General features: G+C 40.6%; 1 pseudogene; it reads right to left on the minus strand.

The window, feature by feature from the left end:
• Window positions 1–6,319: 6,319 nt before the first annotated feature.
• The window catches only part of LOC129137104 (chondroitin sulfate proteoglycan 4-like), a 34,657-nt pseudogene continuing 14,348 nt past the window's right edge, over window positions 6,320–26,628 (minus strand).

Below are 26,628 nucleotides of genomic sequence, written 5' to 3' on the forward strand. Positions count from 1 at the left end.
TGAAATTGGAAAAAAATTAGAAATTTTAGAAGAAAGTACGCCCTTTGGAGCTAGGTAGAGTTCAGATCCCCACATTTCCATTGAGTAGTTGCGTAGCCTCTCAGAGCTTCAGCTTCCTACTCCTTAAGGGTTAGTAACATGCTTTGCAGTGTTGTTAGGAATCAGTGAAACTGTGTGAGATACTTAACTGCAGTATCTAACATGGAGTAGGTAGCTATTTCCTGGTAGCTGTAATGATAATAATTTTGATACGTTTTTACGTGACTTAAGCATTCTGAAAAGTCTGATGCTTCTGAGTATGGAGGCTTAGCTATTTCTTTCATTAAAGAAGGGGCCCTGAGACTTGTGAGTCTTATCCAAATGCATTTCTTCACAGGTGTCAGATGAACTGAAGGATAATGGAAACAATAGCAAATTTATCTTCTCAGTCACCTGTGAGTCTTCCTTTGCGAGTGGGACTTGCAGAGTACTTGGTAGGGTAGAGCTCTTTGTGACTATGCTATTTAGGAAATGGTGAGAGATGGATTGTTTTCAGTACATCAGTCATAAGAGGATATGAGTTAGTTCCAACTTTCCTTATTTTACCTTAGTCTTGACAAATAACAAGTATGGATTATGTCTGTATTTCTGAGACTTGTTTAAGGTAGAACTGGACTGGGTGTTAACAGTGTTAGTTCAGTAGAGACATGAGCAAATCACTCACTTCCCCTTCAAGATAACACTTTCAAGGTGCCACCATTTGCAGAAGAAAGCAGTGATTTAAAGCAGCTATACTAGCACAGTTTAGAATACTTACACTACCTGATGGAGTAGATACATTCTAGAAATATTTACCTGTAGTGGGAGTTGAACAGTGAGAACACACGGACACAGGGAGGGGGGAACATGACACACTGGGGCCTGTTGGGGGTTGGGGGGCTAGGGGAGGGATAGCATTAGGAGACATACCTAGTGTAGATGACGAGTTGATGGGTGCAGCAAACCACCATGGCACGTGTGTACCTATGCAACAAACCTGCACGTTCTGCACATATACCTCAGAACTTTAATAATAAGAAAGAAAAATAAATATTTACCTGTTAAGGACATTTCTGTGTATTTTATTCCATCTTTCCAATAGTTTTCTTATGAAGAGATTATAGTAAACCTTTGAACTTAACAGATTGAGGGTAAACCTTTAAAAAATATATTTGGTCACACTTACAGATTGAGGGTAAAAACATTCCTGACAAAGCTAGGCGAAGACACTTGGACTTTTTTTTTTTTTTTGAGATGGAGTCTCGCTCTGTCACCCAGGCTGGAGTGCAGTAGCACGATCTTGGCTCACTGCAACCTCTGCTTCCCCGGTTGAAGCGAATCTTCTGCCTCTCCCGAGTAGCTGGGACTACAGGCACACGCCACCATTCCTGACTAATTTTTGTGTTTTTAGTAGAGACGGGGTTTCACCATATTGACCAGGCTGGTCTTGAACTCCTGACCTCGTGATCCACCCGCCTCAGCCTCCTAAAGTGCTGGGATTACAGGCATGAGCCACTGCACCCGGCCGAAACTTGGACTTTTGATGTTTCCTTCTTTTAAAGTTAACATCTAGCACTTGAATAGACTTGGTTATTACTGATGGGGACAGGCATCCATTTGGAAGTAGCTTCCCTCTCTCTCTCTTTCCCAGGTTAGGCTGTCTTACTGCTGTAAATGGGGAGAGAAGAGAAAGCCGTGGGTGGAAGAAAGTGTTTCATGGCCTGGTGCGGTGGCTCATGCCTGTACTTTGGGAGGCCGAGGCGGGTGGGTCACTTGAGTTCCCAGCACTTTGGGAGGCCGAGGCGGGTGGGTCACTTGAGTTCAGGAGTTCAAGACCAGCCTGGCCAACATGGTGAAACCCCGTTTCTACTAAAAACAGAAAAATTAGCTGGGCATGGTGGCGGGCACCTGTAATCCCAGCTACTTGGGAGGCTGAGGCAGGAGAATCACTTGAACCCAGGAGATGGAGGTTGCAGTGAGCCGAGATTGCACCCCTTCACTCCAGCCTGGTCGACAGAGCAAGACCTTGTCTCAAAAAAAAAAAAAAAAAAAAAAAAAAGGGTCCCACTCAGTTGCCCAGGCTGAAACGCAGTGGCAGGATCACTGCTCACTGCAGCCTTGAACCAAGCGGTTATCCCACCTCAGCCTCCCAAGTAGCTGGGATCACATGCATGCACCGCCATGCCTGGCTAATTTTTTTTATTTTTGTAGAGACAGGGTCTCTCTATGTTGCCCAGCCTGGTCTCAAACTCCCGGGATGAAGCAATCCTCCCACCATGGTCTCCCAAAGTGTAGGGCTTACAGGCGTGAGAGCCACCATGCCCAGCCTGCTGGGGTTTTTGATTGACATTGCATTGAAACTGGAAATCAGTTAGGAGGCAACTGACATTTTAATAATGAGCCATGAACATGGTATATCTATTTATTTAGACCTTGTTAGATTTTTCGTCAGTGTTTTGTAGTTTTTAGCAGTTGGATCTTGCTTGTATTTTGTAATCTTACACATTTATTTCATGTTTGTGGTACAGTTGTGAATGATACTTCTCAATTTCCAGCTGGTGATTGCTAGTATATAGGAAGATGATTTTATGTTATATGCTGACCTTGGATTCTACAACCTTGCTAAACTCATTTTTAGTACTAGAAGCTTTTTTGTAGATTTTTGGAATTTTGTGCATAGACAGTAATGTCACTGGCAAATAAGGGCAGTTTAATTTCTTTGTTTTCACTTTGTATACTTTTATTTCCTTTTTTTTTTTTTTGAGACGGAGTTTCTCTCTTGTCGCCCAGGCTGGAGTGCAATGGCGTGATCTAGGCTCGCTGCAACCCCTGCCTCCTGGGTTCAAGCGATTCTTGTGCTTCAGCCTCCCCAGTAGTTGGCATTACAGGCGCCCGCCACCACGCCTGGCTAATTTTTGTATTTTTAGTAGAAATAGGGTTTCACCATGTTGGCCAGGATGGTCTCAAACTCCTGACCTCAGGTGATCTCCCCGCCTCGGCCTCCCAAAATGCTGGGATTATAGGTGTGAGCCACCGCTTCCGGCCTAAGAGGACACAGTTTCTTTGGCTTATTAAGAGGTATTTGGTTAGTGTTAGACCGGGGGTTGGTACATTAGAGCTTGCTGACTGGATGTACCATGCTGCCTCTTTTTATAAATGAAGTTTTATTGGAACACGGCCACACCCATTCATTTACATATTGTTTAACAGAGACCATATGACCTACAGACCCTAAAATATTTACCACTTTGCGCTTCGCAGGCATTTTGCTGGCTACTGCTGTGGACACCAATTTTAATTTAGGTAGATAAACTTTTTTGTAGCTTCTGAGGTTTTGCATTAATTTGCTCAGGCATATAGGTTGGTGGAAGTGCTTTCCGTTCCTTCTCCCAAACCAATCACACAGCCATATAACTTCATGCCTGAGTTTCTGTGTGGTCCTCTATAGTGAGTGAGTTTTTACATACTTCTTTGCAGCAGCATGAATTTCAAAAATGTCAACGCTTTTGCTCTTGCTAATGTTTGTAAACTTTGCACACCCAGTGCTGGTACATTCTGATGATAGTGTCCACACTGCACTGTACGAAGAAAAGACTGATGATTATTTATATTAAAATGCAGGAAGAGAATTGTAGCGGCAACTTTTGCTTCTCTAATCAGCAGCATCATAAGAGACTTACTATGTGTGGGCAATGGGGGAGAATGTTAATTTATACATTGAGATAGTTGTATTAAAATTGAGTGACTCTTACTGTGACATAAAGTGAATGTGTCTCTCTTATACAGCAGAAAACTATTAAATTTGTTTTTTCTCAGCAGTATAAAATAAAGTGGAAAATGTGGGAAGAATACAAATCCTTAACTTCTGTGCTTCTGCTTATTTCACACCCCTCAAATTTCTGATTCCTTTCAACTGTAGCTGGCCTTACTACTGAGTGGTGAAATTGCTGAACATACTTAAAACTACATCATTTAAGACTTTGAATTTTGACATCTCCTCCTCTTCACAGTCTTTCAAATACTAGGCAACCTGTAGGGTTCCACTGTGTCTGTCATGTGTTGTCCCTGTGTTACATGAAAGTAGCCCCAGTGAACTTGTGAATTTGCTCAGTCATTTCACTGGCTACTGGGTGAGGAAGAAGTAGGATTTTCTCTCTTAAAATTCCTTGGTGAAATCATTGGATGGGCATGGTGTGTTTCTTTAATTTTCCTTTTGGTCAAAAATCTGACAAAGCAAAGACTTCCAGTTGTTCTTGGTCTTTCAATAGGTTTAGTTTTTAAGTGTGTTTACTCTGACCAAAAACTGCCTTCCTGTAATATGCTCCTTCCTTTAGAACACAGTTCTTAAGTAGAGTTTGTTTGTTTAAATGTATAAAAATAAGTTAATGCATTATATGCAGCGAGGTTTTGCATCGGAACCCTGAGTTCTCAATGTGGCAGGTTTAAGTGTCTAGAACACCTTTTACCTGTTTTTTCTATTACTTGCTTTTTTATTTTGGGGGTAAATGAGATCTTTCTCAGGGAGGCCTTCCCTCAGCACCATGTTTAAAAGGGCATCTCCCTCATTTGCTATTCCTTCTTCTGTTTTATTTTGCTATATGGAATTTGCTACTATGTGAAAACTATTTTAATGTTTTATTTACCTGTGTTACCCCTAGAATAATATCTATGAAGGTAGGGATTTTTATCTGTTCCTTCTGTGCCTACAGAGTGTTGAGGAGTATGGTGTCTGGCACGTTGTAGGTGCACAGTGACAGCTGAATTAATAACGTCAGGGAGAGTTTGTAGGATGGGGCTCAAGGTGTAGGGCAAGTCAGTTTTTAGATTTGAGGTTATTAGCAGGAGACGATGTGGGGGGAAAACACATGTTTTAATGTCAGACTGGGTTTGAATCTGGTCTCTCCAACTTACCCTTTGACCTTGGTGTTAAATAATTTAACCTTTGAAAGATCAACTTTGTCACTAGTGAAACGGGAAATAGTATCTTTTTAATGGGGATTAAATGTAATATCAAATATAATGCTCTGTCAATGTTAGTTTTGTCTTTCCCCTTGTGTGCCAGCATTGTGGAAGTCTGAAAGCAACCTGAATTTACCAGTCTGTTTCTGGAGCCTTCTGGGGTCATTACTTTGATTACTTTTGACAGATACATTCTTTTCAGCAGCCTGCATTGCCAGCATAACAATGACCTGTCCCTTTGACCAGTGTGGGGGACAGACACTTTGTCATCCCTCTTTTAATCCGCGTATCAGAACAACTCTTACGAGTTCTGGCTTTGAAACATGTTTAGAGGAGTTTATAATTCCGAACAGTTCAGATGACATCAGCCCTTTCTTAGAGTCCTCTGAGTTTGCTCAGCTTCCTCATTCCAGTGTGGCGGGAACCCTTCAGTTAAATTGATGTTTGTGGTCTTTACACATAGTCATCCTAAGTTTCTTGCAAATCATGAGAGATCAGAGGGCTACTAAGTCACTAGTTTGTCTCTGTAGATTTCTCTAATCCAAGCTTGTCCGACCGCGGCCTGCAGGCTGCATGCAGCCTGTGAAGGCTTTGAATGTGGCCCAATACAAATTCGTAAACGTTCTTAAAACATTGGCCAGGCACAGTGGCTCACACCTGTAATCCCAGCACTTTGGGAGGCCGAGGTGGGTGGATCACCTGAGGTCAGGAGTTTGAGACCAGCCTGGCCAACATGGTGAAACCCCGTCTCTACTAAAAATACGAAAATTAGCTGGGCATGGTGGCACGCGCCTATCATCCCAGCTACTCGGGAGGCTGAGGCAGGAGAATCGCTTGAACCCAGGAGGCAGAGGTTGCAGTGAGCCAAGATGGTGCCACTGCACTCCAGCCTGGGTGACAGAGTGAGGCTCCATCTCACAACAAACAAAAAATTATGAGATTTTCTTTTTTTGCAATTTTCTGAAAGCTTAGCAGCTATTATTAGTGTTAGTGTATTTTATGTGTGGCGCAAGACAATTCTTCTTCCAGCGTGGCCCAGGGAAGCCAGAAGATTGGATCCCGCTCCTTTAAGTTTTATGGATTAACAAGGGGTTAATTCCTGTATCAGTTTCACTGATGTTTCTTCTGCTTGATGCAGGAACACTTGACAAGTTAGTTAAGGTAGATTGGTCCATAAATTTATAGGTTCTTTCATTCCCATGTCCTAGGCAAGTCTGAGCAGGACCTGGAAAGCTGATTAAAAGGCCAGTGAGCACAGTGAGCTTAATTGTAAATTAAATGGATATTTAATACATTAAGAAGGCACTCAAGCCTTTCAATCTTTCATTTTCATCCATGCTTGCTATTTGAATCTGATGGGCTTGAAATTGACCTTGTTCTTCTTGTAAAAATGTTGGTTATTGCTGCCTTTCTCAAGCTTGGTTTTCAGTGTGGATTTCTGCAGATAATTTTTGCACCTAAAAGTACAGAGTCATTAAGTGAAGGCCGTCAGGAAGGAAAGAGTGCCCTGAGCCAGGAGGTCTGTTACAGCACATGGGGTGGACAAGAAAATGAATGGACATGGGCATGGAGGTGGTTCAGTCAGTGTGGGAAGGCCACCTGCTTGTCAGCTTTCTACTGCGTTGTCCAGCAGAACACGTTGAAGCTTGGGGCCTGCAACTCGTGTAGAGATGATTGCATTTAGGAGGCTGAGGTAGATTTTTTCCCTCTTAAGTGTGTGCTCACTGCTTTTTGGCGAAGTCTTGACCCGAGACATACACAGCTTGATCTGTGAGGATTTTAACATCGAGATGGTTCTATTATTTGAGTTAGGCATGGCTAGGCTACCAAGGCATTGCTTTTCGGTCCAAACATTTGGTCATTTCAATTTATTGTTAGTGAGGTTTTTGCGATTTGTTAGAACACAGAGTTTGGGATTTTGTCTGTTTTTTGCATGTGTGAATGACACTTGATATTGTTGTTTATATTGCTGGTTAGTATGTGCCTTCATTTACCTATTGTGAGTAAGAAACTTCCTCAGATCAAATTATAGTGAAGTCGCTTGGTTCTGTTTCTCTGACTCTTAAGAGGATGAGATCACTTTATACACAAACTCAAGCTGTTTGGTAAAGGACCTACCATTCTGAGCATTCATAGCCTAGATGAAGTCCTGGTCCAATCACCAAGTTAAACTTTTAAAAAACATGCTGTTCTTAATGTTCAGGAATTCAACCCTGGAAGCCTTCTCTAAATCTTAATGAGAGTTTTATGAGAATTCATTTAGTGAAAATATGTATCAGGGAATCCAGCTATTAACTTTGAGGAGGGTGATGCCTTTTAGTGGTTAGAGAGGCAAGCTGTAGCCTCCCTTCTCAGAGAAGGGGAATTGAGGAAGAGAGTTCTAGTGGTCCCTTGCAATCCTCCCCTCACTTTCCAGGTTCCCTAGTAAGACTGGAAGAAGTCCCTGAGCAAACAGCATTTTGTGAGTTTGAGGGACTGTGTAAAAATGTAAGTGAACATACAATGGTTTTGCTTTGATAACTGTTTTAAATATCCTGTTGGTTGTTGAAACTTCTGTGACAGTGAAGCCTTTTTTGTCTTTATTTTTCAATCGGAAGATCTTTCTTCCCCACTTGAAAAGATTGAGTCTGGGGTCAATCCCTGACCCCGCTTCCTTCCTAAATCTCTTAGTGTATAGCATACAGCTGGGCATATGGTAATCTCAGGCAGGGGATTGTACTCATAGAGCTATGCTTGACACCTAGGACTTTAGGTGGCTTATGTATTTTTGATGACAACTTTTAATTTTATTCTCATTTATTCCATTTCTGTTTCAGTGTCCTGGGTCATGAAACTTAATCCACAACAAGCTCCCTTATATGCGAGTAAATCATGCGATTTCTTTTCATTTTGTATTTATTTGTTCTGTTTACTTGTTGTAATAAGCCACACTCTCACATGATAGATCCTCAAGGAAAATTTTAACCATATGTGCATGAATATATTGGTGTAAGACACTTCAGAAATTGAGTTTGATTTAGTAAGTACTAAATGGCTAATCTGTGCATGGAACTGAAAACAAATAATACCTGTAAGACTTGAGAGTTAATTTAGTCAGGGCGATAGTATGCACGTATGAAACAAATTGTCCTGCCAAACAGTACTGTAGCTTCTTATTTTTTACCTGCAGTGCTTTCCTGTAAAAGTAGTGTGGAGATCCTCCTACTGCCACTGTGATTTACCTTACGTTGCCACTAGGTGGCACTATGTCATTGGCAAGAGTGCTGTTTTCTTCAGGACTCTGGGTGAAAGCTGATATATCATCTCCCTGAAGTGAGGGACTTTGAAGATAAAATTGATAAATGATTGAATCAAGGCTGGAAAAGGTAGGCTGTAGGCGACTATTCTTTATTATTGTAAGAGTGAATTAATTGAATTTGGGTGGTGAAAAGTACCCGTTTGATGAGAAGCCAGCTTAGGGTTGTGGATGGTTAGAGCTGTGAGAGGCCAGTAGATGCTGGGTTGCTATGCTCTGGAGAGGGTGAGAAAATATATTTGTAATAGGACTTGATTCCAGCCTTCAAGAATATGGATCATTTATTTGGACAGAACGTCCCCAGAATTAGTTGAAGACAAAAGGCAAATGGTCAGGAATGGGAGGCAGTGAACATAGTGTTGGATGAATAGTGGGGGGATGGTCAGTGGAAACTCTGGCCCACCCAAGTTTGTGTCAGGTAATAATGGGAGATCAGCCTGAAAAGGTGGATAAAGCTCAATTGTGAAGGAAGACAAAGGTGTGAGGATTTTGTTTTGTGACCACCGAGGAGCCATTGATGGTGTTTATTTTAAGGATGCTTTTCCTTTTATGCATTTGTACATAAAAACATAAATGTACTTAACCATTCTGTATTAATAATAGTCATTTACCTTTCCAACATAAAATGTTCATGTAACTTCTGCATAGCTGATTTTTACGTTAAATGTAACATGTAAAGAAATATATGTGTGTTTTTAGAAGACGTCTTATGTGCTCATTTTCTTTCTAGATTACTTGGAGATAATTTATGTTTACCAGTGGTTTTGCATGTGAACTGAGTACCTTGGGTTATTTATTATTATTATTATTATTATTATTATTATTATTATTTAGAAAACGGGTCTCACACTGTCATCCTTGTTGGAGTGCAGTGGAGCGATCATAGCTTGCTGCAGCCTTGAAGTCCTGGGCTCTAAGCAGTCCTGCTTCAGCCTCCCGAGTAACTGGGAGTACAGGCGCATGCCACCATGCCGAGCTAAATTCTCCCTTTTAAAGTGTGTGATTCTTTGGTTTTTCGTGTGTATACAGTTTTGTAATTGCCATTGTCTGACCAGAACATTTTCATCACCCCCCAAAAAAAGTGCCATATCCATTAGCAGTCACTCACCATTCCCTGCTCCTCTCAGCCTGTGGCAACCACTTGTACACTTCCTGTCTTTATTGATATACCTATTCTGGAAAGTTCATATATATATATGATATATATATGATGTATATATGATGTATATATGATGTATGTATGATGTATGATGTATGATGTATGTATGATGTATGTATGATGTATATATGATTTATGTGGTATACATATCATATATATCATATATATCATATCATATATATGATATATGATATAAAATTTTTGCAAATATATGATATATATCATATATTTGATATATATGATATATATGAAAAATATATATCACATATGATATATAATTTTATATATTTATATAGATAAATTTATATATATAATATATATATAATTATATATACATAAAAGTTCATGTATATATAAAATCATGCAATACATGGCCTTTTGTGACTGGCTTAATTTAGCATAGTGTTTTCAAGATTCACTCATGTTAGAACATGGATCAGTACCTTGTTCTTTTTATTAATGAATGACAGTCCAATGACTGGTTACATCACATTTTACTTATCCATTCACCAGTTGATGGGCAGTTGAGTTGTTTCCACTTTTGGTCTATTATGCATAATGCTGCTGTGAACAGCAAGTTCTGGTGAAGACATATGTTTTCATTTCTCTTGGGTATATACCTAAGAGTAGAATTGCTTGGGTGTATGATAACTGTGTTTAACATTTTGAGAAATTGGAAAACTGTTTTCCACAGTGGCTGCACCATTTTACATTCCTACCAGCAGTGTATAAGGACTTGAGTGTTTCCATGTGCTTGCCAACACATGTTATCTGACTTTCTGATCTATAGCCACCCTAATGGGCGTGAAGTGATACCTCATTGTGGTTTTGATTGCATTTCCCAAATGGCAAATGATTTTGAGCATCTTTTTCTGTGCTTATTGGCCGTTTTTCTGTATCTTTGGAGAAATGCCTATTCACATCCTTTGCCTGTTTTTAAATTGGGTTGTCTTATTGAATTGTAAGGGTTCTTTGTATATTCTGACTACAGGTCCCTTATCAGATACATGATTTGCAAAAATTATCTCTCATTCTGTGGGTTGTCATTTCACTTCCTTGATGCTATCCTTTCAAGCAAAATTTTCAGTTTTGATAATGTTCTGTTGTTGATTTTTTTTTGGCATCATATCTAAGAACAATTCTTTGCCTAACCCAGAGTCACAGAGATTTACTCCTATGTTTTCTTCTAGAAATTTTATAGGTTTAGCTCTTACATTTAGGTATGTAATGTGAGAGTTCATTTTTGTGTATTTTGTAAGGGAAGAGTCCAACTTTTTTCTTTTGCATGTGGATCTCTAGATGTTCCAGAAGCATTTGTTGAAAAGACTATTCTTTCCCCAATTGAATTGTCTTGGGCATCGTTGTTGAAATTGATCATAAATGTGAGGGATTTTTTCTGGATGCTGAATTTGATTCCTTTCATTTAGGTTGTCTTTGATTTCTTTCAACAGTGTTTTGTAGTGTTCATTGTATAAACTTGGTACTTTCTTGAAATTTGTTGCTTATGATTTTATTCATTTTGATGCGATTGTTAATTTTGTTATCTTAATTGTTCAGTTTTTGATTGTTCATTGATTATATATAGAAATACTATTGATTTTTGCATACTGGTCTCTGAAACTGTAGCCTTGTTTCAGAGGTCAATTATAGACTATGATCTGGCTTGTTTGTTTGGCAACAGCTCTTAAGTGGATGCCTTAGGATTTTCTATGTACAGGATGAAGTAGTTTGAGATCGTTTTCTTCCTTTCCAATCTGGATGCCTTTTATTTCTTTTTCTTGCCTAATCGCCCTGAGAAGCATCTCTGGTACAACATTGAATAGAAGTGGTGAGCGCAAACATCCTTGTCTTGCTACTGATCTTAAAGAGAAAGCATCCAAGCTTTCACCATTAAGTATGATGTTGTCAGGTGTGGGTTTTTCACAGGTACCTTTTGTTAGATGAGGACGTTGCCTTCTATTCCTACTTTGACCATTTTTATGATGAAAACGTGTTGGATTTTGTCAGGTGATGGAAGATGCTACACTGCGGGCTTAGAACATGGAGGAAGGAGCCCGTGAGCCACAGAATGCAGCTCTAGAAGCTGGAAATAGCAAAAGAACACTTTCTCCACATAGAGACTCTAGAAGGAACACAGCCCTGCTGGCACTTTGATTTTTAAACAAGTGAAAGTCATTTTGGACTTTTGACTTCCAGAAATGATAATATGATAATAAATTTGTGTTGTCTTAAGCCACTGAGTTTGTGATAATTTGTTGTTAACAGCAATAGGAAACTAATAGAGTAGTAGTTTGGGGAAATTAGTGATAAAGGATAATTGGGAAGGAGAGGATAAATGTAGTTAGGTCAGTTTGAGTTCTCTGTATGTTTCACTGTGTGTGTTTTGTAACATTTTAGTTTTTCCTAAAACCGAAGGATTAATTGACCTTCAAAAGGCAGCTACTTTTTGATTTTAGTCCGTAACCTTTTATCAAATCAATATTTTCCCCAAATAGGGTTGACAAGAAGCATTCTAAATTATCTCCTAATAAGTTGTTTTGACTTCAGATATTGAAATTGCAGGCCCATCTCCCACCCATCTCTGTTTTCTCACCTTTTTTGTACGTTTTATAATAAGCCTTACATTGAAGTGTATGTGTCTGTCTGTCCCTCCCTCCTTCCCCCACCCCCTCCCTCTCCTTCCCCACTCTGTGTGTGTGTGTGTGTGTGTGTGTGTGTGTGTAATTACAAAGAAGCTGTAAAGGCCTTTTAAAGTAGTTATGATGTGATTTCCCCTCCTTTTAAAAAATAAAATATGTTAAGCATAAGTATTAACATCTTAGAGGGCAGGTAGGTGGAGACTTTGACTTTCTACTTTATCTTTGAATCACTTAAATGTTTACAGTGAGTGTGTTATTTTTATGGTACATAGTAATTTTTGATGAAAACATTTTGAAGGCTGAAAAGAATGTCCTGTCTTTTGAAAATAAACCCATCTTTTTGTGCTAATTAACACTGGAGGCCAGCCAAGGCTTTATAATAAAATATTGCATTCAGAATACCTATGAAAGTGGCTAGTTGAAGACTATAATTTGCTTTGAAACGTAGCTTGAAATGGAAATACATTTCTAATAATGAAAGGTGTTGCTTTAGTAATAAATGAAAATAAAATATCCCATTATTATCCCTTCATAGAAAACAAATACAACCCTAAATGACATTTTAATTAACCAGTGATTTTCCTCTAAAGCTGAGATTTGTTTTTTTAATATGTAGGTAGGATTGGCAAATAGCGTACAGAAATCTGGACATCCTCTGAAGATAATTGTTGGGGTGGAATGGGGGCATAGAGTACTGTTTTATTGTGTTCATTTTTGTTAATGAAACTGAATTTAGACCAAGCAGTGATTTCAAAGTGGAAGATGGAACAGGATGTTTAGTAGGTTTTGTATACTGTTTTTGTAAAAGGCTTGGTGCAGAACCTTTCATAAAATGAAATATTTTTTCAGCATGTCTGTTATTTACTTTTAGAATTCAGAGCAAGGGTTCTTGTTTGAAGAACTACAAACCTTTATTGACTCCAGATTTGACTCAGCTCTTTTATATTTTCTTTCTCACTGATAAGGGAAGGTACTTTATAAAGTAGATTTGTCATTAAAAAAGAAAAAAAGACTACATTTACCTGGTCAGAAGTTCTTTTGGGTTTAAAGAAAAAGATTGCAGCCCAGGTTGCAACAAATGGTCTGACAGTTATAATATGTTACATCTTTCTTTTTTTTTTTTTTTGTTTTGAGACAGAGTCTCACTCTTTTGTCCAGGCTGAAGTGCAGTGGCACAATCACAGCTTAGTGCAGCCTTGACCTCCCAGGCTCCAGTGATCCTTCTACCTCAGCCTCACAAGTAGCACTCACCATCATGGTGGCTAATTTTTTTTTTTTTTTTTTTTTTTTTTTGAGAGACGGTGTCTCCCTGTGTTTCCCAGGCTGGTCTCGAACTCCTGGGCTAAGTGATCCTTCTGCCTCCACTTCACAAAGTGTTGGGATTACAGGTGTGAGCCACCATGCCTGGCCTCAACAAAAGTTGAACTATGTACTGTAGCCACCCTCAACAATGATAAACTTTTGGCAAATCTTATTTCATTTATACTCCACTTTGGATTATTTTGAAGCAGATTCCGGACAGATCACTTCATCTGTAAATATTTCTGTTTGTATCTCTTGAAGGTAAAGACTCTTTTAACCACGGATGAGTGTCTTGATCAAATCAACATGGCTTGTTCATGTCGATACCATTTGCTCAGAGGGGAAAGATTAAGGGAAAAATGGGGTTGGATTTCAAATGCCAGGACCTGTCTACTGGGTTTGTGATTTGTTATTCTCTAAAGTTGTAGCTCTTAAAACAAAGAAAGGAATGAGTTTGGCCTATTCATTAACTTTTCCTCTTTAGACAGTTCAAATGTTATTGAGTTCTTCTACAGGCCGAGCCCTGCCTTCTTCATGCTTACCAAGCAGCATTTTTACGCGGTTTCTCTAATGTTTGGGTGAACGGTACCTCACTAAGTTGTTTTTCACACACATGCGTGCTCGTTCCTGAAGAGTCCTGTCCAGGTGCTCTGCCCGCTTTTCCTTTCAGGCTTCTGTATCAGCTGCTGTTTCCCTATAGAATGTGCCCTGACCTCCACCCCTTAACCCTACCCAATTTGTCTTTACATGTCTGACCATCCATGAAGGCTCTTCTGGGTCGTATTCAGTTCATGTTGATATTTCCCCTTCCTCCCTTCTTTAGTCCTTACTATTTTTGCTTTGGTCATGTTTTCTTACGCTGTATTCTGTAAGCCTGTTTAATTTTTTTATGGTGGCAGGGGAAAATATTTTATAATTATGCTTTGTGCTTTTTATCTTCCACTCAATAAATGCTTGGTAAATATTTGTTTTATTGAATGTGTGAGCCTATTCTAGCTATATTGTGCTTGAACAAAAATCTTAACTGCCTTGTAAGTTAACTGCTAAGAATTTGTCAAAAGTGCAGAGATAACATCAAGAGCTTGTCATGGATAGTACAAAAAGGTCTCTAAGGGCTTGATGGAAGTCTGTAAATTGACTTCCTATGAAAGAGAGTGTAAGAAGTGAAAAAAAGCAAAACAGAGTAGATGTTTTACTCTGTTTGCCAAGGGATTTGTGCTATTTTTTTTCCTGTTTTATAAATTTGTCCTAATCTTAAATAATGAAGGGAAAAGAGCACTCTTTTTCAACCTCAAGGAATCCTTTTTATACTTCTTTTCTATGAAGCCATGTTATGAAAGATTGTTATACCAACTTAAGTATAGTTTTTCCATCTTCAGTAACAGACGTGATTGCCATCTAGTTACTGGTTCTGATCACCCCAAAATGCAAAGCAGCTTGTTCTAATAACTTATGCAGGCCTATTGGGAGCTAGTATATGGCTTTGAGTCCTTTTGAAGTATTTAACATAATTTGGCAATTCCATTACTCCTTTTATGGACTTCTTGGCATCTGTGAACTCTTGGTAGGGAATCACTGTTTTAGAATGAAAAATATCTCCCAGGAAGTAAATTAGCCGGTAAACAAATGAAACTTCATTTTTTATATGACTTGTAGAGCCTAAATTATTACTCTTTCTGCATAAGTGGCTGCTTTCTAGGCTGCTTTTAGAGAGATTGTTAGAAACAAATGATCGGTGCTGTGAGGAAGAAGCAGCACTCAGGCAAAAAAGTTTTCTCAGCAAGACAATTTGCTTCTGCAAGTATGCTGCTTGCATTAGTCATGATTGCAAGAGCACACCAAACGGGGTGGAGCAGGGGTTCTTATCCCTAATGCACTCCCTACCTCTGTGTCATTCCAACATGGGCTGGGGTAGGACTGCACAATCTTAGCTGACTCAGCTGGATATTGTGAATATTTTCTCTAATAAGAAAGGGAGGGGGAATGTGAGTTACAGGTTGGGACTGGTAGGAAGAGTTGCTTACAAGGCAGGTTACTAAGCAGGTAACTAAGCTGGTAAGTAGGGTCGAGAAGGTACAGGGAAATTGTTCTTAGGAACAAAGAACAAGGAAGTTGAACAAGTTAAACCTTTGAAGAGGAACTTACTGTACCTAACAATTCCCCCCTCTTAATTTTTGTAATTCTTCCTCTTCAAACTTTTTTAGCATGTCTTTGCTTTGCTGTTCTGCTTGGTTTTCTAGAAGGAAAAGCTTATCTGAATAGGGTGGGGGAGAGCTAAGAGAGGTTTTGGTAAGTTCTGTGTCTATGAGTCTTTGCAGTAGTCCACGAATGTATGGTATGATACAGCATCCAACAAGAATAAGCACACTTATAACGATTGCAAGAGAAGTAAATATTGAGGACGTTAAGTCTTTCCATTTTCCAGACCATTTCTCCATTAAACTTGTAAAGGGATCATTTATGCCAGAATTGCTTGCTAACTCATTGGATAAGGAGGTTAGGCCCTGCAAAGCTTTTGTTACTGTTCCGTCAGGGGCTGTGTTATTAGGAATAAAAGTACATCATTGGACTCCAATCATGACACAGACACCACCTTTTTCTGCTAGCATCGTATCTAGGGCTATCCTGTTTTCCCAGACTATTTAGTTAATGGGACCTAATTGGTCGGCTGTTCCCTTAATGGCATGTCTTGTGTAGTTAACAAACCTTTGTTGGTTGTAATAAATGTAGTTTATCCAATCTACATTTTTATTTACAGTTGACCACCAAAACAGCACAGATTCAAATCCTGCAGCTGTTTGATTTCGGGCCTTAAATTTATCTGGTACCCCTCGTAGAACTCCAGTAGCATCTATATAAACGTGGGAGTCAAAGGACCCATGAAGGTCACTTCTTCTCTTCTGATTTTCTCTTCTATTATGTTAATGGAATGCTAGGGTGAAAGGGATGGCCAGTTGGACTAGAGCACAAGTACCACTCCAGTTACTTGGCAGAGTGTCCAGTAAGGGTCCACCACAATACCACCATACGTATGCTCGAGGATGAACAAGGGCAGACTGACTGGTAAGCTCTTGGGAGCGTTTAAGTTCACCACATCCCTTTAGGTCTTCATGAAATGCCAAGTTTTCCCCTTGTTGTGAGAGACCCGAGGTAAAAATTGGTGTCAGTAGATGGAGGCTGGATGGCCCTCAGGGACTGACGTGCAGGGTGTTGGACTTTAGGGAATAGCAGAGAGAGAGCTTGGCAAGATTCATTACCCCAGGCTGTGGGGTCTTGGAGAAGAGCTACCATACAGCTCATGCCCAGTTGGCTGGAAGACCATCCGAGTGGAAAGGGGACAACCTGGGCCTCTGGCCTACTGTGCGCACAAGTGTAACAGTTGCTTTTGTTTAGAATGCGGACAGAATATTTAATCCATTCTAACCAAGCATTTGCGTCTTGGTACCCTGTCTCAGTTGCTATGGTTTGTTTCAAATTTTTAACTTCTACAATGGCTTACCTTGATTTTATCCTTGGTTGGAGGAAGAACAGCGGTTTCGTTGAGAGAGAGTGTAGAAGGAGGTGGAGGAGGTGAGAAAGTAATGAAATGCATTTCAAAGGATTCTATAAGATGTGTCCCTGCTATTTTGGCTCCTATGCCGTATAAGCGACTTAAAGTAGGTTTAGGGTTGGCAGAAGTGGGGATAAGAATAGAAATTTGCACTGGATTACATTGGTTATACTGGCAATTGGGGGGCGGGGGATGTTTCCTTTAACAAAGCAAACATGGTTTTAGGGACTTACAACTGCCTGTTGACAAGGTCCAGCCCTGATGTTCAGTTGTCCACATAATATCATTCCAGCTATGGCAGGCCTGTTTCCCTACATTTCTTAAGGAACAAGAGTCGTAATGGGGGAGGCTTTTGTCTGAAAGGGGCAGAGATACTTCTCTGAGGCTGAGAGTTGCTTTTGACTTTGGAGATCTCCACAGGATATAACAAGGCAAGCATCAAAGGTAATAGTTTGGGGTGAGCTCGACGTAGTTACATTAATAACGAGAGGACTAGCAATAGAAGGGGAAAAGAAATACAGCATAAGAGGATCAAGCCCGTTTTAGCTTTAACTTGATTGGAGTTGGCCCTGAAATAGCTGTCCATGCTTCTGGAGTGGGTGGTGCTCTTTTGACTCAGGTATGGTGAGTCCATTCTTTTTCGGTGGTGTGGACGGCTGTCTCAGTCATTAGAAACACTAGATAATGTCCCTCCCAGGTGGGCTTGAGCTTCCTTTCTTTCTGACCTTTGATGAGAATGTGGTCACTGTCCGGGCTGGTGGTGGTGAACTGGAAATTCAAGGGGTGGTGTATGTGCCAAGAGGCCTTTAGTCCTAAGGAAAGAGAAAGTGGAGGATAGACCAAGTATATAGTTCTTGAGAAACAGATCTTTTGTTTTGAATGAGGAATGTCAGCAGTGGAGTGTAGATAAGGCAACTCATACAGCATTTGATAAGGAGGTAAGCCGACATCTTTCCTAGGGGCAGTTCGGAATCTTCACAAGGCCATGGGGAGGCATTTAGTCCATGGCAACCGAGTCTCTAGGACTAATTTGGTTAGGTGGTTTTTCAGAGTCTGATTCATTCTTTCTACTCTTCCTGATGAAAGTGGGTGCCAGGGGTTATGGTAGTCCCATGTTATATCTAGTACTTGGGCTAGTTTCTTAAGAACATGTGCAGTGAAATGAGTCCTATTGTCTGAATCAGCATTTTCTATTAATCCAAACCTGGGTATAATATTTTCAACTAATGCCTTGAGTACATTACTAGCAGTTGCACTTGAAAAGGGAATAGCTTCTACCCAATGAGTAAGGTGATCTATCACTAATAAATATTTTAAGTGACCAATTGGGGGCATTTCGGTGTAATCAATTTGGACACTTTGGAACAGCCTTAATCCTGGATTTCTCCCTCCAACAGGTGGTTTTCTGAGGATCTGCTTATTAGTCTTCTTACATACTAGGCAACTATCTGTAACTTGTCTTGCCAAAATATAAATTCCTATACATCTGTAGACCCCGAGGACTGCATCACACTTAGCTTGAGGTCCCTAATGATGAGAGATGAGAGAGAATTTCCCTCATGAGGGGTTTGGATAACATTTCTCTTTGGTCTGGTGACACCCATTTCCCTTCTGAATTTTCTTTGGCTCCTATTTTTGTTAATTTTTCCTTTTCAGCGAGAGAAAAGATGGGGACTGCAGTCGGGGGAGGAAGGCAAGGGGCTAAGTGAAAAACAGGCATTTTCAGAGGAAATGGCAGTGTGTTTGGCTATTTGATCTGCTAGGTTATTCCTTCCGCTTTGAAAAGAAAGACCTTTCTGATGTCCTGGAACATGGACAATAGCTATTCTGGCAGCTGCAGGTTATCTAATTCTTGGGTGATTAATTCTTTGTGGCCCAGGTCTTGGCCTTTGCTATTAATAAGATCTCGTTCAGTCCAAATTTTTCCGAAGGTGTGAGCTACCCCAAAGGCGTACTTGGAATCAGTATAAATAGTCCCTTCTTGGTTTTGCAAGTGCTTTAAGGCTTGATTTAATGCAAACAATTCACATGTTTGGGCAGACCAATTATTTGGCAGTCTTCTGGACTCTGCTTCTTCAAGTGCCTCCCCATCTACTACTGAGTACCTATTACGCCTTTTTCCTTCAATTACTTGGGAAGAGCCATCTATAAGTCCTGCCCCGTTTTGTAAAGGGTCTCTCTTAAATCAGGCCTAACTTTTGTATGATAATTAAATCTAAACACTTATGCTCAGGTCTCTTTAGATTGGGATCTCCAGTCAGGAAACCTCTGGGTTAAGTGAATTATCATTAGTGTTAAATCATCTCTTTCTAACAGGATAGCTTCATACTTTAAAATTCTCAAGTCAGTAAGCCACCTTCCTGGCTTTTAATTTAAGATGGTTCTAACCTGATGGGGCGTGCTTACAGCTAACTTTCCCCCAAAGGTTAGTTTTCTGCTTTCTTTAGTTAACAAGGCGATAGCTGCAATGGATTGAAACATTCAGGCCATCCACAGGTTACTGGATCTAAAACTTTTGATAGGAGATCCATGGGTTGCTGGTGACCTCCGTGTTCTTGGGTAAGGACCCCTAAAGCTAGCCCCTTATTTATGTTAACAGAAAGGTAAAATGGCTTTTCTAGGGAAGGCAAAGCTAAAACAGAGGCAGTTATAAGCAGATGTTTTAGCTCCTCAACCTGGTGGAGTTCTTCAGAAGTCCACAGGAGAGGGTCACGCTTTTCTTGGGTGAGTTTTAGGTAGAGAGGCTTTGTGACTAGGGCATATTAGTCAGTCTATAAGTGGCAATCTCCAGCTATCCCTAGGAATTTTCTGAGTTCTTGTTTAGTCTTAGGCAAAGGTATGGATACAATCCCTTCCACCCTCTCAGGCCCTGTCCTTCGTTTGCCGTTACTTATAAAGTGTCCTAGGTATTTAACTTCAGGCTCTATGAATTGAAGCTTTCTCTTTGAAACCCATAGTCCCTCTCCTTACAAATGGTTAAGGATATGGATGGAGAGAGCAGATACCTTTTCTATAGCCTAACCGGATATTAATAAGTCATCTACGTACTGGAGCAGACATATACATTTTGGGGTATAAACTTGTTCTAACACTTGTTCTAGAATTTGACCAAAGAGATTAGGGGAATCTGTGAAGCCTTGGGGTAGAACTGTCTATCGATACTGTTGCTGTCATCCAGAATGGGGATCTTCCCATTCAAAAGCAAAAATGTCTCAGTTGTCCTCATCCAAGGAACATGCTCAAAAGGCATCTTTTAAACCTATTACTGTAAACCATTGATGTTCATATGGAATTTTACTGAGAATGGTTTAAGGATTAGGGACAACAGGATGGGTAGTCTAGACTGTCTGCTTGATGGCCCAGAGGTCTTATGCTAGTCAATATGACCTATCTGGTTTCTTCACAGGCAGTATTGGGGTGTTATAAGGGGACATCGAGGGTTCAAGGAGCCCATCCTTGATGAGGCTTTCAATTATAGGTTTCAGGCTTATTCTGCCTTCTAAAGGAATAGGGTATTGCTTTCTTGTTACTATTTCTCCACGGGTTTTTAACTTTATATGTATAGGGGGCATTTGGAGTTTTCCCCAATTTCCTTCCCTTGCCCAAACATCAGGATGAATGTATGTTTCTTCTGCAGTGGTGAGCAGGTTTAATGAAGTGTAGAATCCTTCTGAGCCAATACGTAAACCTATACCTAGTTTTAACATTAAGTTTCTTCCTAATAGATTAGTTCCTGCCTCTGAAATTAACAAAAATTCAACATTAGCTGAGCAGTTTTTACATCTAATTTCTGTTTCTTTTAAAATTTTTAGTTTGATTCCCTCTCCTTTTACCCCTGAGACTACAAGCTCCTCTGAGGACCAGGTTATATTGTGGGGGAAGGTAACAAACAGAGGAGCAGGCTGCTCCTGAGTCTACTAAAAAGGTCATAAGCTCAGATTTGGGTTCCACTTCTAAATTTATCAAGGGCTCTTGGTGGGATTCAAGGTAAAAGAGACAGAGCCCCTAACCCCCCTATTCCTCCTCAAAGGTCGTAAGTGGGACGACTTCTCTTTCTGATTTTAATTCGGGACAATACCTCTTGAAGTGGCCTACTTTCTCACAATTGAAGCATTGATTCTGTCTCTTCTCTCTATTTTTGGGTTTCTCGGCTTTGCCTCTTTATGTTCTTTATATGGCTTAGGAAGTGGGGGCCTAGGATCTTTATAGGTTTTGGCTCTCGGGAGGCTTTGTTTGGGAGTGTGTGGGTCTCTGGGTAACAGAGAGTAATACTGGTGTGTTTTATCCTTTGGGGCCCCCTGTTGGAAGGTGGATAACATAATTTTCATTTTTTATTTTTGCTTCTCCTCATCCCTCCTTACATACACTTTCTGAGCTTCTCTAAGAAGCTCGTTCATGGGATGGTCCTTCCAATTTCCTATCTTTTGTAATTTCCTTGTGATATCTGGCTGTTAGTAACAAAATGAAGCTTTAACATTCACTGCCTAAGAGGATCTTCTAAATCTCGGCCAGCATATTTTCTCATTTGTTCTTTCAACCTGTCTAAAAGTTCAATAGGCCCTTCATCTTTCCTTTGTTGTATGTCGAATGCTCGAGTAAGATTTTGGGTTCGGAGTACTGACTCCCGAATCCCTTTTATTATCATTTCCCTAAGTTCTTGCATATCCTCTTCAGTGGGCTGCGTTATTATTGTCCCACCAGGGGTCTTGGTTGGGGAATTTTTGATCCGCTGCATGAATGTTTTGGCCAGGAGGGTGTTCATGTTCCCAGGCTACCATAGCAGCTCTACAGATCATGCTTCTTTCTTCCCCTGAGAAAAGGATGCCTAGGATGGACATTAACTCAGCCCAACTATATATAACTGTGGTCCTAGAAATTGGTTAATTCGATCTGCTATTCCACTGGAGTTGTCTAATAGTGTGGCTTGAACTCTGTTTTTAGGTTTTGGACCTCCGAGCTGGTTAAAGGAGCATTTACAAAGGGAATACCTCCTCCTCGTAGGGACACCTCTCTTCAGGGGAAGAGAGGTGGAGCTAATTCTCCCGAGGTAGAGGGGAAGGGGAAGTTCTGAATATCCCTTTTACATTGCTCTATCTCACATTGAAGTCCTTTCAGGGAAGAGTACTTAGGGTGGTAGTGAGCAGGCTGTTGGGACAATTCCCAAGAGGCAGGGTTATAAAGAGGGGGAACAATGTGGGTAGGAGAAGGGTCTGGGACAACTGCCTCTGCTTGAGGGGGAGGGAGGTTAGGGGTATTGGACGGGGGAAGGTGGTGGAGGAGGTTCCATGTGTTGGTGAGCTGTCTAGGAACAGGGATCTTATCTTTCTCAGAGGAGTTAATTTCTGACTTGCTTTTCAGGATTGATTCCTGAGTCCAAATGAAACAACAATATTTTATCATTTGCTGCTTTTTCTTGTATTTAGTCCTTTCATTCTCTTTCCAATATTTTAGCATAAGCCCTAGGGGACTATCAGGAGGAATGTTATTGTTGCTAGCTTTATCCTTTTTCTCCCCTGCATTACTTGAGGTATTTCCCATCTTGAAAAGGGATTGGGGTGAGGCTCAATTTCCCCTACTAGAAATTTCTTCCCAGTTACGAGAGGTTTGTATAAGGCTCAACCTCTCCTACTGGAGATTTCTCACCTTTCCTTTCCTTTCCTAGAGGCTCAACCCCCCTGCTGGAGGTTTCTTGCACTTTTCTCCTTTTGCTTCGTCCTTCTCTGGCTGCTTCCCTCACGGGAACGTTGGTTTCCTCTTAGCAATGGCTGTTTCAGTAGAAACCCCGACCCAGACTCCTTTACAGAAGGGCTGCCTTAAGCTTTATAAGGTGACCACAGAACTGCAGATCTGGACTGAACACTTGCTTTGCACTCAATTGTGTGTCTCAACACACACTTTCAATCTCCAAGATATCCCAACCACCAAGAAAATACTTCGTCGCTCTTGTGATGTTTGTTACGTTGGTCTGTGCACATAGTTACCTGGTCACCATGGTATGTGAGGATCCTTTTCTCTTAACTTGTTGGTCTGTTCCTTTCCAGACTGCTGAGAGTCCGGGTTTATTCATCACACTGGGTGGGTCCTGATCCCTCACCATGAGGCCACCTCAATGAGGCAGTGGGATGCTTCTCCTCACTATTGGTGACTGGAGACCCTTTTCTCAGAGGAGAATGGGAATTCCGGACGAGCCCCCAGATTGTTAGAAACAAATGATCAGGCTGGGCGAAGTGGCTCGCCCCTGTAATCCCAGCACTTTGGGAGGCCGAGGCGGGCGGATCATGAAGTCAGGAGATCGAGACCATCCTGGCTAACATGGTGAAACCCCGTCTCTACTAAAAAAAAACAAAAAAACAAAAAAATTAGCTGGGCGCAGTGGTGGGTGCCTGTAGTCCCAGCTACTCAGGAGGCTGAGGCAGGAGAATGGCGTGAACCTGGGAGGCGGAGCTTGCAGTGAGCTGAGATCAAGCCACTGTGCTCCACCCTGGGTGACAGAGCGAAACTCTGTCTCAAAAAAAAAAAAAAAGAAAGAAAAAAGAAACAAATGATCAGTGCTGCAAGGAAGAACCAGCACTCAGGAAAAAAAGTTTTCTCAGCAAGACAACTTACTTCTGCAAAAGAGTGCTGTTTGCATTAGTCACGAATGCAAGAGCACACCGAGCGGGATAGAGCAGGAGTTTATATCCCTAATGCAGTCCCTACCTCTCTGTCATTCCCACATGGGCTGGAGTCGGACTACACAATCTAAGCAGACCTGATTTGCTATGGCGAATATTCTCCCTAATAAGGAAGGGAGAGGGAATGTGAGTTACAGGTTGGGACTGACGGGAAGAGTTGTTTACAAGGCAGGTAACTGAGCAGATAACTAAGCAGGTAAATAGGGGTGAGAAGGTACAGGGAAATTGTTCTTAGGAACAAAGAACAAGGAAGTTGAACAGGTTAAACCTTTGAAGAGGAACTTACTGTACCTAATAAGTTTTTTTTGATTGGCTAATTAAATGTCTATTCATTATTGCCAAAAAGTGCCTACCCCAACAACAAGATACCAAATTTTAGAAAATGTTGGAGCTCTCTCTGAATCTAGGAGGAAGTGAGTAGTTTAGCTTTTATTTAGTAGTTAGGACCTTAAGTAAATCACTTTTTTATTGTGTTTCTGTATAACATAGATAATATTTTTTGCCCTGCAAGAGAGCATATAGAGGAAAGCTCTTTGGCAGCGATACTGTGCCCTATGAATAAAAAAGTGATGGTGTCATTTGTGGCTGAATAACAGTTTATTTTGAGAATGCTTTATGACAGCTTTTCATGGGAAATAAAGCAATGCTGTTAACTTCATCTTGCATTTTTCTCATTTTTACTATGATTAAAAAGTAGTCAGCTTGTACAAAGGAAAGAAACAAACCTTGACTCAGGAGCCTAGGACTTTTTCTTTGGTTTGCCCTCCTGGAACAGATTACCTTTCCAAATTGAATTTGTGGAGGAGCATTGGGAAATATCAGAACTGTCATATTAAGCACCTCAGTGGTACTTTTAATAGAGGAGTTATTCAGAAATTATACTAGGCAGATAGAGAGGGTAAGGAGGCCTCAGTAAGGCTTTCCTTTTTAATAGAAACAACTCCAGAAACATTTCTTTTTCTTTTCTTTTTATCTTTTTTTTGGAGACGGAGTCTCGCTCTGTCACCCAGGCTGGAGTGCAGTGGTGTGATCTCAGCTCACTGCAGCCTCTGCCTCCCAGGTTCAAGTGAATCTCCTGCCTCAGCCTCCTGAGTAGCTGGGACTACAGGCTGCCAAGCTTTGATATGCAAATACCAGTGCTTAGAAACTGTGTCCATTCAACATGGAGATTCCCACCCTCTTCTTCTAGTCACCACCTCAAGGTGACACCTCCAGATGACCCCACGTGTGCAGGACAACATGGTGACCTACATTTGCATATTAAAAGGCTAGGGTGGGAGGGCCACGTTTTTCTCGGGCTACATGAATGACCTGCCTGGTCAAACCAATGCCCTGGGCCCTGTGCACATCAGACACCACCTCCTCCAGCCTCCCAATATAACCGAGTACTGTTCTGCCACACACGGGGCTTTTTCTCTGTTCAGACCCCCCTTTTTCTGTACTGCAGGGAGCCTTTCTTCTTTCTTGCCTATTAAACTTTCTGCTCCTTAAAACCACTCCTGTGTGTCCATGTCGTTTAACTGGCGTGAGACAAAGGACCCCGATGTTTCTCCCGTTTTCAGAGCCATATCACTTTGAGTCCAGAGGAATTATTTTCATTTATCTGACCAATTTATAATATAGAGTCAAATTCCTAGTGGTTATCCTCCCTCATCCCCATTTTTATAGCCTTCCTTGAAAGGAACAGGTATATGAAGAGGACACAGGTTTCCCTTTTGTGAATAGTATATCCCTTAGTATCTTGATTTTTTTTGGTGGGAGTCGGGGGAGTTAAACTTACTTAGACCTGGTAAAGGGCAGTATTTGATACATGTCAGCTAGTTTAGGGTTAGGGAATTGAGTTGAATGGAGATAGTCACTGCCAAATGTAAAGCATGACTGGAGAGCCACAGTGATGAAGCCAGGGTCCCTTTCTCCAGATCCTTTGTAACAGTATTATGTGATCTCTTCTAGAAGATTGTTCTGAAAGATAATGCCAACTCGGAACCTAGGAAACCATCCAGTGGGTTTCTGCAGCTTAGGTGGTTCAAATCCTCATCAGCACGTTTGTTTTCTCTGCCTCAGTTTGCTTACAGTGATGTTCTCAGTAGCTGTAATTGCTGTCTTTGAATACTTAAGCATTTTTTTTTTTAGCTCACAGGGGTATGTGTGCATTTTTCTTTTACCAAGTGTTAGAACTTTGACTCTGCTTTTGTGGGCTCTGGTTTAGCAACTTGGTTGTTTAGTTATAAAATGATTAGTAGGGAAAACCGTGGTGTGTGTGTGTGTGTGTGTGTATGTGTGTGTGTGTGTGTATTTTAAGTTTCTTTTGTTCTCAGAGCACTTAGAATTTTATATGGAAATTCTATCAATTTACTTGATTCTCCACCCCACATTTCTTGAACAGCAAAGTATGAAGGTAATGCGTCCCATAACCAGCCTTCAGAAGAATTACAGCTGCTGTATCTCTGAACTTCCAAGAAGAAGTTTGTGCATCAATTTTCAAAAAATTATGAAATCCCTGAAGATAGCTGTGTTCTACATTTGGAAAGATACAAAAACTGAACCTTCTAGCAGGCAGTTTTGCTTGCTGGTGCTTGAGATAGAGCCACACATTGGTCTCAGTGGATTTGTGGAGAAAAATAGGTACAGAAAGTTATTTCTAAATAAGACCAAAAATCCTTTTCTTAAGCAGTGACAGGTAAAGGGGTTGTCTTGGCTAATATTGAATTGTGTTGCCCTTGATTGAGACAGTTTTATGGTGGGGATGGTAGTGGTGATAAACTTGTTTGAAATTTGTCCACCTATAGTAAGCTTTGTGGTAGCTGTCACAGACAGCTTCATCCTCACAGGCCCTAAAATTACTATAAAACTAATAGAATGGAGGAGAAACAAAGGACCTGAATAATTAGATGCTTAGATAATTGTTCTGTGTTTTCATAACAAGTGAAAAAGAGCAGTGTTAGAAGTACTTAAACATTCCATGTAAGGAGCACTGCCTGAATTTATATTGTGATTTTAGAGCATCATTCACTGTTTAAAAACAGGCATAT

The sequence above is a fragment of the Pan troglodytes genome, chromosome 16 (genome assembly GCF_028858775.2).
Source record: "Pan troglodytes isolate AG18354 chromosome 16, NHGRI_mPanTro3-v2.0_pri, whole genome shotgun sequence".
NCBI lineage: Eukaryota > Metazoa > Chordata > Mammalia > Primates > Hominidae > Pan > Pan troglodytes.